At 42.8% G+C, this 10,208-nt stretch overlaps 1 long non-coding RNA gene across 1 annotated transcript; it reads left to right on the forward strand.

Moving 5' to 3' along the window:
• The first annotated feature begins 3,562 nt into the window (after window positions 1–3,562).
• Window positions 3,563–4,716, forward strand: LOC123052464 (uncharacterized). The gene is made up of 2 exons (XR_006424724.1): window positions 3,563–3,856; window positions 4,184–4,716. It is a non-coding gene; the product is annotated as an uncharacterized lncRNA (long non-coding RNA).
• Window positions 4,717–10,208: the final 5,492 nt, after the last annotated feature.

The raw sequence follows: 10,208 nt of genomic DNA on the forward strand, positions 1-10,208 counted from the left end.
TTCTTACTTGGAGTGGGTTGATCAAGAGTGGCCATAGTCTTTGAAGATGTGCCTAGTGAAGCTCTGGAGCATGTATGAGGAAGAGAACAGACGTGGGCTTAGAGAAAGTGTTGTCAACGCTGAAGAATATTTGAAGATGCGGGATAAAAAGAGGAAGGTGGAGAATGAGCTCAAATTTTTTAAATCAAACTTTGCTAAGATGGTGTTGGCGAAGGAGGAGGCACTTTCCCAGTTGGCCAGTGCAAAACAGGTTCTTAATGAACTGAAAGCAGAGGTGGATAAGACGAGTCTGGATGATCTCTATTAGGGAAATGAATATATTATTCTAATATTGTCCTTATGAAGTTGAACTAGCTATATGTTGTACTGTGTTGTTTTCATGTAGCTATCGTACTATGATGTTATAATATATTTATGTGCCTGATATGAAATTGGCAAACAGCTGTTTGATATGAAATATGAATTTGCGTAATACTGGAATTATTAATTCTAAACTAATAAACCTACTAAATGTGTGATGGAACTTTGCAAATGGTTCTAGCAGTAAAAGCGCTTGTGATGGATAGCCCAATGCCACACAATTTTCTTCATCAAATCGTGTGTGATGTAGTTGATAAAAGCAAACAGTTATCCAAGGCAGAGCGTGTGTGATAGTTACACCTTTCACACACGAGCCTACACATAAAACTGTGTGGGATGTACATACGAACATAAACGTTTTCCCTGGATTGACTGTGTGGGATGTACATAAGAACGGAAACGTATTCCTTGGATTGACTATGTGTGATATACATACGAAGGGAAACATTTTCCCTGGATTGACTGTGTGGGATGTACATAAGAACGGAAACGTATTCCTTGGATTGACTGTGTGTGATATACATACGACCAGAAATGTTTTTCTAGGATTCACCATGTGGGATGCACATACGAACGGAAATGATTGGGTTTCGATGCCTCACCCGATCGCACATGAGCTCATTTTGCCCCAGCCTGTGTCCCAGGAGGGCCTATCCCCGACTATTTCTGGTTCGTATGGGAAGGACCCCCCTATCGCCCACACTCATTTGGCGACGGTTCCAAATGCCATCGCGGAAAGGGGTTAAAAACCGTTTGTATAGCACCGACGCATACCAGTATGTAGATTAGGTACATATGAATCTTACCACTTACCTACATCTCCCATGCCTATTGGGCATTATTCATGCATCATAAGAGGGAAATCAATCACAATGGAGATAGAATCCATGAAAACCATGTCGATAATACCGGGAAGATCCATAATAAGATGAAATGGATAATTCAAATAGTCTTGATCTCTAGATGAGATTGAATTGAGTTACAATTATTCTCACAACTTGGAATTCCTCTTACAAAGGTAAAGGGGTGATGATTATGGAGATGAAAGGACCAAAACTAAGAAGATCTCCAATAGTTCTTCGGATCCCCTCTTCTCCTCTTCTGGATGTGGTGGCAGCGGCTAGGGTTCTCTTCTCCCCCGAGTTCCTTCATAAAAGTGTCTTGTATAAACATGGTGGAGCTGTTGGCACTCCATACGGCCGCTCATATGAGCGATTGCTGTCGTATGGAACGTCATCTTCTGATTTGATACACCTGGTGGCTTGGGTTTTTCATGGAAGTTGCTCCAATTGACTTGATTTGCAGCAATCCTCCTTGGTTTCCTTCCATGTATGATATTTCCCGCCAAACATTAGAAAATGGATTTTCTTCTCTTTCGAGGGATTACCATTAGAAATATCCGAGAAGTACCAAAGATCCGACAACAACCAAACAAGAATCACTTCAAAAACATCACAAATTCTCGAGCCATCAGGGCTCGATGAATGGGCTCACATTAAGGAGCCGACGTGGTTAGCACCCCCCTAATCCAGGACACTATCAAGCGGAAGAAGGCGTGTGCCTCGGCAGCCAACAATTAGAAGACGTGCCATGGAGGTTCAGGCGGCGAAGGGCTTGGACGTGTGTGGGGCGCCGAGCAAAGAAGCAGTGGGGCGAAAGGTGGCGACCCACGCGTAAGGAGAGCCAGGTGGCTAGAGGTAGGCGGCAACGCCGTGCATGCGGCGAGGGCATCCGCGGAGAGGAAGATCAGTGGCGGCGACATAGAGAGGCAAGGGTGGCGGTGGGCGTCGGGATCCTCCACTCTCGCGCTCGATACTATATGTAATTGTGTGGGAGAGGTGGTGGAGATCCCGCAGAGAGAGTGTCCAGATGGGATCGGAGAGGGAGATCGTGGGCAGAGTGTGGCAGAACATTCATCGTGAGTCGTCTGATCGAAAGGCAGACCATTAAAGCAATATTGGCTCTTAGATCTTGTTAGTTGGATCGGATCGGAGGGTTGTGATTATCCCGTGTACACTTTGTGGTGTGGCTTTAGAGAAATTTCAGCTCTTTTAATAATATAATAATAGTAGTAGAGATAGAGAGGGGAATATAGAGGAGCTCCCGGGTGCTTCACACTCCTACATGAATATTAAATTTAAAAATACCAAAAAGGAAACAAACAAATCTGGAGTATGGAGATATCTAACATGGGTGCCCAATATACTCTCGTGTAAAATTTTGCGGAAAAATACCAGAAAAGTATTCACGACGAAGAAAATACAGTGTGAACTAAAATCCATCCAAAGAGCTTTTTTCTATATGTACGATTTTTTTGTCTTTTTTTTGTCACGGATACATTTCTTGTTTTTTTTTCATAAAATTTCACACCAAAGTACAATTGGACACCGAAGTTTTATATTCCAAAATCCCAGATTGCTTTTTCAAAATTTCCGGTATTCTTTTGAACTTTATTTTTGATGCGTAAAGGACTTTATCTCTCATATAGTGGTCATATCATTTACAAGAAGAACAGAAATAAAATCTGAGATAGAATTCTCTTACAGCCCACACAATCGACTATCAATTGAATATCAATTTTGTTAAACTATCAACGACTTAAAGTAAATAAAAAGGGAAAAAAGATGAATGAAAGAAACATAAAAAGAAATAAAATTGGTGCACTTTTTCCAAATATCACAGACATATTTTTTATAAAATATCACACACATATGACCTTCATTGTATAATGATTTTTATAAAATATCATAGACATATCTTTGATATGCGTTAACTTTTTTCAAAATCATTTATATTTTAAATGGACGTTTGTTTTTCAATCGCATGAACATTCTTTTGCAATGTATAATTCTTTAAAAAAACATCATGAATAGTTTTTTTGAAACGCGTGATTTTTTTAAATGTCCTGTTTTTTTAATGCTATCAACATTTTTTTAAGTCACGTGAACACATTTTGAACATTGCGTGATCAATTTTTGAATGTGCGATGAACATTTAGTTTAAGTTAATTATAATATTTTATATTTCAGAAATAAAAGTAAAAAGAATAATAAAAGTGAAAACTGAAAAAGAAATGGCTCTCGCTCCTGCGCTGGGCCAGTGCGGTCGAACAGCCCGCACCTGCCAGAGCCGGCCTTGGACTGAAGCTGGTGTACAAAAATCTCAAAGGGGGCATCGGAGGTGTGCGGAGGAGATAGAATGCGAGAGCAATCCAACGGCCTCAAGAGATACTTCACTCTATTTATAGATAAAGAAGAAGGACCCAGGCAACCACCGCGGCGCACAAACCCTACATCCAGATCCATCCCACCTCTGACCTAGGCTATCATGACTTCCATCGTCTCCAAGCTCGCGCGGGCAGCCGTCGCAACCCACGCCTCTTCCGCACCGATTGGATGTACTGCTGGTGGCAGTCGCTCTACGGCCCGGTGTCTCCCTGGGCTCTGGCTGACTGGCGGTACCATCCGACGCATGTGTAGAGGCGTCTCTCCTGCAGGTAATCCCAGTTTTAACATCCAAGGATCCCTTCCGTAATTTGGATATGAATCCTGACTGCCGAAATTCCCAAACAGTGCTCCTTATTTCGTTCCGAATGCTTCAGAATTTAATACCTGAAATATAATTTCTTATTATCTGTAGATATATTTGAATAAGCAGGCAGGGATTGGGCCTTATTTATTGCTTGCTTAGTAGTACCAGCAGATAATTTGTTATAATAATTCTGCTTTGCAAGGCTAAACTACCAATTTTACTCTGATGAGAGAGCACGTATTTTCCTACACACTGCAAATCAAATTCTAATTCTTTGCCTACTGAACGACAGGAGGTCCCAATTCAGAAGAAGAGAAAGGCAGACCCAACTCGGAAGATGCTGTAGATGCTGCAGCCATAGATCCTATAGATTATCTCCATGTTCAAGAGGATTTCCTCAAGTCGAAGGAAGCCCTGTGGGCCTTGTAAGACTACTGGCGCAAGTATCATGGCATCTCGCGGGACAGAAATGAGATTGCCAGACGGTTCAACATATTTTGCAGAACGGCAAGGCATGTGCACAAAGTCAACAATTCCGGCAAGTCATTAAAGTTGACACTGACCAAGTATTCAGATCGGACCACGCGGGAGATGTTTCGTCCAAAACATGGCCCTAAAACTTGATCTCAGCAGACTCTTGTGTCACCTGTAAGCCCGAAATTTAAGCTTCAGAATACCAAGTTTCCCAGACATGGCGAAAGTTCTAGCATTACTGTATGGTGCTTTGTTGTGTGAACTTCTTTAGCTATACACTGGACATGCTGGTGCTGATATGGTTGTGTATTACTTCCTATATGTTTGCAAAAGTTTATGTTTGTCTGTTCCTTTTCTTGTAGTCCTGTTTCGTCACCCGCTACTATTCAGGGTTTTTTTTTGCTTTTAAAAGATATGTTCATCAATTCATATAGGAGTAATAAAATTTTCCAGTGAAAGAGTTAGTAAAGTGATAAGAAAGACACTTCACTGTGTGTGTTAATGTTCTTTACTTATTAGGTAATTGTTCTGATTTTCCTTACTTATTAGGTAATTGTTATTCTGAAACTCTGCAAGAGTTTGCGTTGTGTACTGGATAAGGGCGATACGACACTAGCTCCAGTTCATCGATATAATGTAGGCATGTATTCCGTAAATAGTCATACGTTCTTTATTAAAAGAACTTGCATGACATCTTTTGTCCTACCCTCCCGTGCCAGTGGGGTCCATATTGGAAACTAAGGGATATTAAGGCCTCCTTTTAATAGAGAACTGGAACAAAGCATTAACACATAGTGAATACATGAACTCCTCAAACTACGATCATCACGAGAGTGGGCCCGGTTGTTGTCACTCCGGGGTTGTCGGATCATAACACATAGTAGGTGACTATAGCTTGCAAGATCGGATCTAAAACATTGATATAATGATGAATTCATAAACGGTTCAGATCTGAGTTCATGGGACCCGAGCCCAAAGTGACAAGTATTAAGCATAACAAAGTCATAGCAACATCAATCTAAGAACATAGTGGATACTAGGGATCAAGCCCTAACAAAACTAACTCAATTACATGATGAATCTCATCCAACTCCTCACCGACCAGCGAGCCTACGAAGGAATTACTCACTCCCGGTGGGGAGCATCATGGAATTGGCGATGGAGATTGGTTGGTGATGACGAAGAATGAAGATCCCCCTCTCTGGAGCCCCAAACGGACTCCGGATATGCCCTCCCGAGGAAGAACAGGGCTTGGCGGCGGCTCCATCTTGTAAAACGCGATAATCCTTTCTCCCTGATTTTTTTCTGGAAATATGTGATTTATAATATCAGGGTCGTGACTGGGGCCACCAGGTGGGTACAACCCACCTGGGTGCGCCAGGAGAGGGGGCACACCCTGGTGGGTTGTGCCCACCCAGGGGCCCCTCTCTGGTGGTTGTTGGCTCGAAAAATCCTCTTTTATTCCATAAAAAAATCCTGAGGATGGGGCGTCGACCCGTTGGCTGGGCAGCTGGGCTTGCTGCGCCCACCCGAGTTCGAGTCCCGGCTCGGACGCGCGGTGCTCACGGAGTTTCTCCTATAAAAAATGCCAACGAGGGTTAGCCCTTGGGTTGGTATCATTTTTGTATTCCATAAAAAATCCTCGCAAAGTTTCACTTTATTCCGAGAACTTTTATTTCTAAAAAAACAACACCATGGTAGTTCTGCTGAAAACAGCGTCAGTCCGGGGTTCGTTTCATTCAAATCATGCAAATTAGAGTCCAAAACAAGAGGAAAAGCGTGAGAAAAAGTAGATACGTTGGAGACGTATCAGGGGGCCATCTCCTCGTCCTCGATGGGGGCCATCACCTTGCCAGGGGAATACTGCTTCTCAACGGCGACTATCTCCTCAAACTCGGCCTTGAGCCTCACATAGGTGGCCATTAGAGTTTCTGGGGGAGGCACGGTGGGGCCCTTGCTGTTCTTCCACCTTTCTTTGAGGAGTTCGTCCGCCAACGTTGTCAACTCTTTGGCTAGTGCTTGTTTCTTGGAGTTCTTCATCTCCATGAGTTGGCCCGCCAACATGGTTGATACGTCTCCAACGTATCTATAATTTTTGGTTGTTCCATGCTATATTATATTCTGTTTTGGATGTTTAATGGGCTTTATTATACACTTTTATATTATTTTTGGGACTAACCTATTAACCGGAGGCCTAGCCCAAATTGCTGTTTTTTTGCCTATTTCAGTGTTTCGCAGAAAAAGAATATCAAACGGAGTCCAAACGGAATGAAACCTTCGGGAACGTGATTTTCGGAACAAACATGATCCAGATGACTTGGAGTCCACGTAAAGTAATCAACAAGGAGAGCACGAGGCAGGGGGTGCGCCTACCCCCCCCAGGCGCGCCCTCCACCCTCATGGGGCCCACGTTGCTCCACCAACATACTTCTTCCTCCTATATATATCTCTGTACCCCCAAACCATCAGAGGCATGCACGAAAACCTAATTCCACCGCCGCAACCTTATGTACCCGCGAGATCCCATCTTGGGGCCTTTTCCGGCGTCCTGCCGGAGGGGGCATTGATCACGGAGGGCTTCTACATCAACACCATAGCCTCTTCGATGATGTGTGAGTAGTTTACTTCAGACCTTGGGGTCCATAGTTATTAGCTAGATGACTTCTTCTCTCTCTTTGGATCTCAATACAAAGTTCTCCTTGATTCTCTTGGAGATCTATTCGATGTAATCTTCTTTTGCGGTGTGTTTGTCGGGACTGATGAATTGTGGGTTTATGATCAAGTTTATCTATGAACAATATTTGAATCTTCTCTGAATTCTTTTATGTATGATTGGTTATCTTTGCAAGTCTCTTCGAATTATCAGTTTGGTTTGGCCTACTAGATTGATCTTTCTTGCAATGGGAGAAGTGCTTAGCTTTGGGTTCAATCTTGCGGTGTCCTTTTCCAGTGACAGCAGGGGCAGCAAGGCACATATTGTATTGTTGCCATTGAGGATAACAAGATGGGGTTTATATCATATTGCATAAGTTTATCCCTCTACATCATGTCATCTTACTTAAAGCGTTACTCTGTTCTTATGAACTTAATACTCTAGATGCATGCTAGATAGATGTCGATGTGTGGAGTCGTAGTAGAAGATGTAGGCAGGATTCGGTCTACTTGTCACGGACGTGATGCCTATATACATGATCATACCTAGATATTCTCATAACTATGCTCAATTCTATCAATTCCTCGACAGTAATTTGTTCACCCACCGTAATACTTATGCTCCTGAGAGAAGCCTCTAGTGAAACCTATGGCCCCCGGGTCTATTCTTCATCATATTAATCTTCCAACACTTAGCTATTTCTATTGCCTTTTATTTTACTTTGCATCTTTATTTCTCTTTATCATAAAAATACCAAAAATATTATCTTATCATATCTATCAGATCTCACTCTCGTAAGTGACCGTGAAGGGATTGACAACCCTGTTATTGCGTTGGTTGCAAGGTTCTTATTTGTTTGTGTAGGTGCGCGGGACTTGAGCATGGTCTCCTACTGGATTGATACCTTGGTTCTCAAAAACTGAGGGAAATACTTACGCTACTTTACTGCATCACCCTTTCCTCTTCAAGGGAAAACCAACGCAGTGCTCAAGAGGTAGCAATGGTCAACTCGTTGGTCGGTGCTCGCTTCCTGGAGATCGCTGTCTCCAGTGGGTTGTCCGCCGGCAACTCTTTGCCTAGTGCTCCAGGGTCCATCAATGAACTGACAAACAAAAAGCAATCGAAAGGAAACCATAATCGCAATAAAAACGGGAAAAGAATAGGCTGTGAGAATCGGTCGGTGCTTCGCAGAAAGAAGATTCTTGGAATGAAAATATAGTAGCATCACTGATTCGCCCACCTTTCCTTCGTCAGTACAGATGAAAAATGGCAGAAGTGAGTATCCTGGAGTGAGGTTTTCTTCAATAAATGGGAGAAAGGGCTTCAACGAGCGTTATAGTGAAATGATGGTTACTTCGTCTAGTCCAACTTCGAGGCCACTTCTAGTGAAATGATGGTTGCTTCTAGTGAAATAAAGGAGAGAACTACGTAGTATTTATTTACGGTGTAGATTCACTCATTTTGCTCCATATGTACTACTACATTTAGGGTGTAGTCTAGTCACTTGTTGATATCTCTAGAAAGGCAAATATTCCTTTCCGGTTTACAGGGCTATACTAGCAAGTACTAGTAGTACAATAGTGGGATCAAATAGCAATTTTGTCTCATGCAAGAGCCTGGCTATATGCGTGCTCCAAGGCATCGCACCACGCCCCACCCCTACACAAAGACTGCCACGCGAGCGTTCGCAACTGCCACGTTCAGGTTGCGCTTGGCTCTTTGCCTCTTCGAGAAGACAAACAATGATGTTACTACTACTTCTATAGTATCGAATCCACTGCTGCATGTCCTTCCACCGCGTGCAGGAGGGATAGCTTGTTGTATTATAAGCAAAAGCCTGTCCTCATCTGCGAGCCACCGCGCGCATGGGCGAGGGAGAAGGCGTGTAGTAGTAAAATCAAGCTTCTCCTCATTGTACGAGTTGACGCGACACATCATAGCACTGGCCCATGCTACCTCTTGAGCACCGCGTTGGTTTTCCCTTGAAGAGGAAAGGGTGATGCAGTAAAGTAGCGTAAGTATTTCCCTCAGTTTTTGAGAACTAAGGTATCAATCTAGTAGGAGACCACGCGCGAGTCCCACGCACCTACACAAACAAATAAGAACCTCGCAACCAACGTGATAAAGGGGTTACCAATCCCTTCACGGTCACTTACGAGAGTGAGATCTGATAGATATGATAAGATAATATTTTTGGTATTTTTATGATAAAGAGTAAAAGTAAAGATTGCAAAAATAAACGACGCCAGAAATAACTAAGTGTTGGAAGTTTAATATGATGGAAAATAGACCCGGGGGCCATAGGTTTCACTAGTGGCTTCTCTCAAGATAGCATAAATATTACGGTGGGTAAACGAATTACTGTCGAGCAATTGATAGAATTGAGCATAGTTATGAGAATATCTAGGTATGATCATGTATATAGGCATCACGTCCGCAACAAGTAGACGAAAACGATTCTGCATCTACTACTATTACTCCACACATCGACCGCTATCCAGCATGCATCTAGAGTATTAAGTTCATAAGAACAGAGTAATGCTTTAAGTAAGATGACATGATGTAGAGGGATAAACTCGTGCAATATGATATAAACCCCATCTTTTTATCCTCGATGGCAACAATACAATACGTGTCGTTTCCCCTTCTGTCACTGGGATCGAGCACCGCAAGATTGAACCCAAAGCTAAGCACTTCTCCCATTGCAAGAAAGATCAATCTAGTAGGCCAAACCAAACTGATAATTCGAAGAGACTTGCAAAGATAACCAATCATACATAAAATAATTCAGAGGAGATTCAAATATTGTTCATAGATAAACTTGATCATAAACCCACAATTCATCGGATCTCGACAAACACACCGCAAAAGAAGAATACATCGAATAGATCTCCAAGAAGATCGAGGAGAACTTTGTATTGAGATCCAAAGAGAGAGAAGAAGTCATCTAGCTAATAACTATGGACCCAAAGGTCTGAGGTAAACTACTCACACATCATCAGAGAGGCTATGGTGTTGATGTAGAAGCCCTCCGTGATCAATGCCCCCTCCGGCGGAGCGCCGAAAAAGGCCCCAAGATGGGATCTCACGGGTACAGAAGGTTGCGGCGGTGGAAATAGGGTTTTGGCTTCGTATATGATGTTCCCAGGGTATATGGGTATATATAGAAGGAAGAAGTACGTCGCTGGAG

The sequence above is a fragment of the Triticum aestivum genome, chromosome 2D, assembly GCF_018294505.1.
Source record: "Triticum aestivum cultivar Chinese Spring chromosome 2D, IWGSC CS RefSeq v2.1, whole genome shotgun sequence".
NCBI classification, from domain to species: domain Eukaryota; kingdom Viridiplantae; phylum Streptophyta; class Magnoliopsida; order Poales; family Poaceae; genus Triticum; species Triticum aestivum.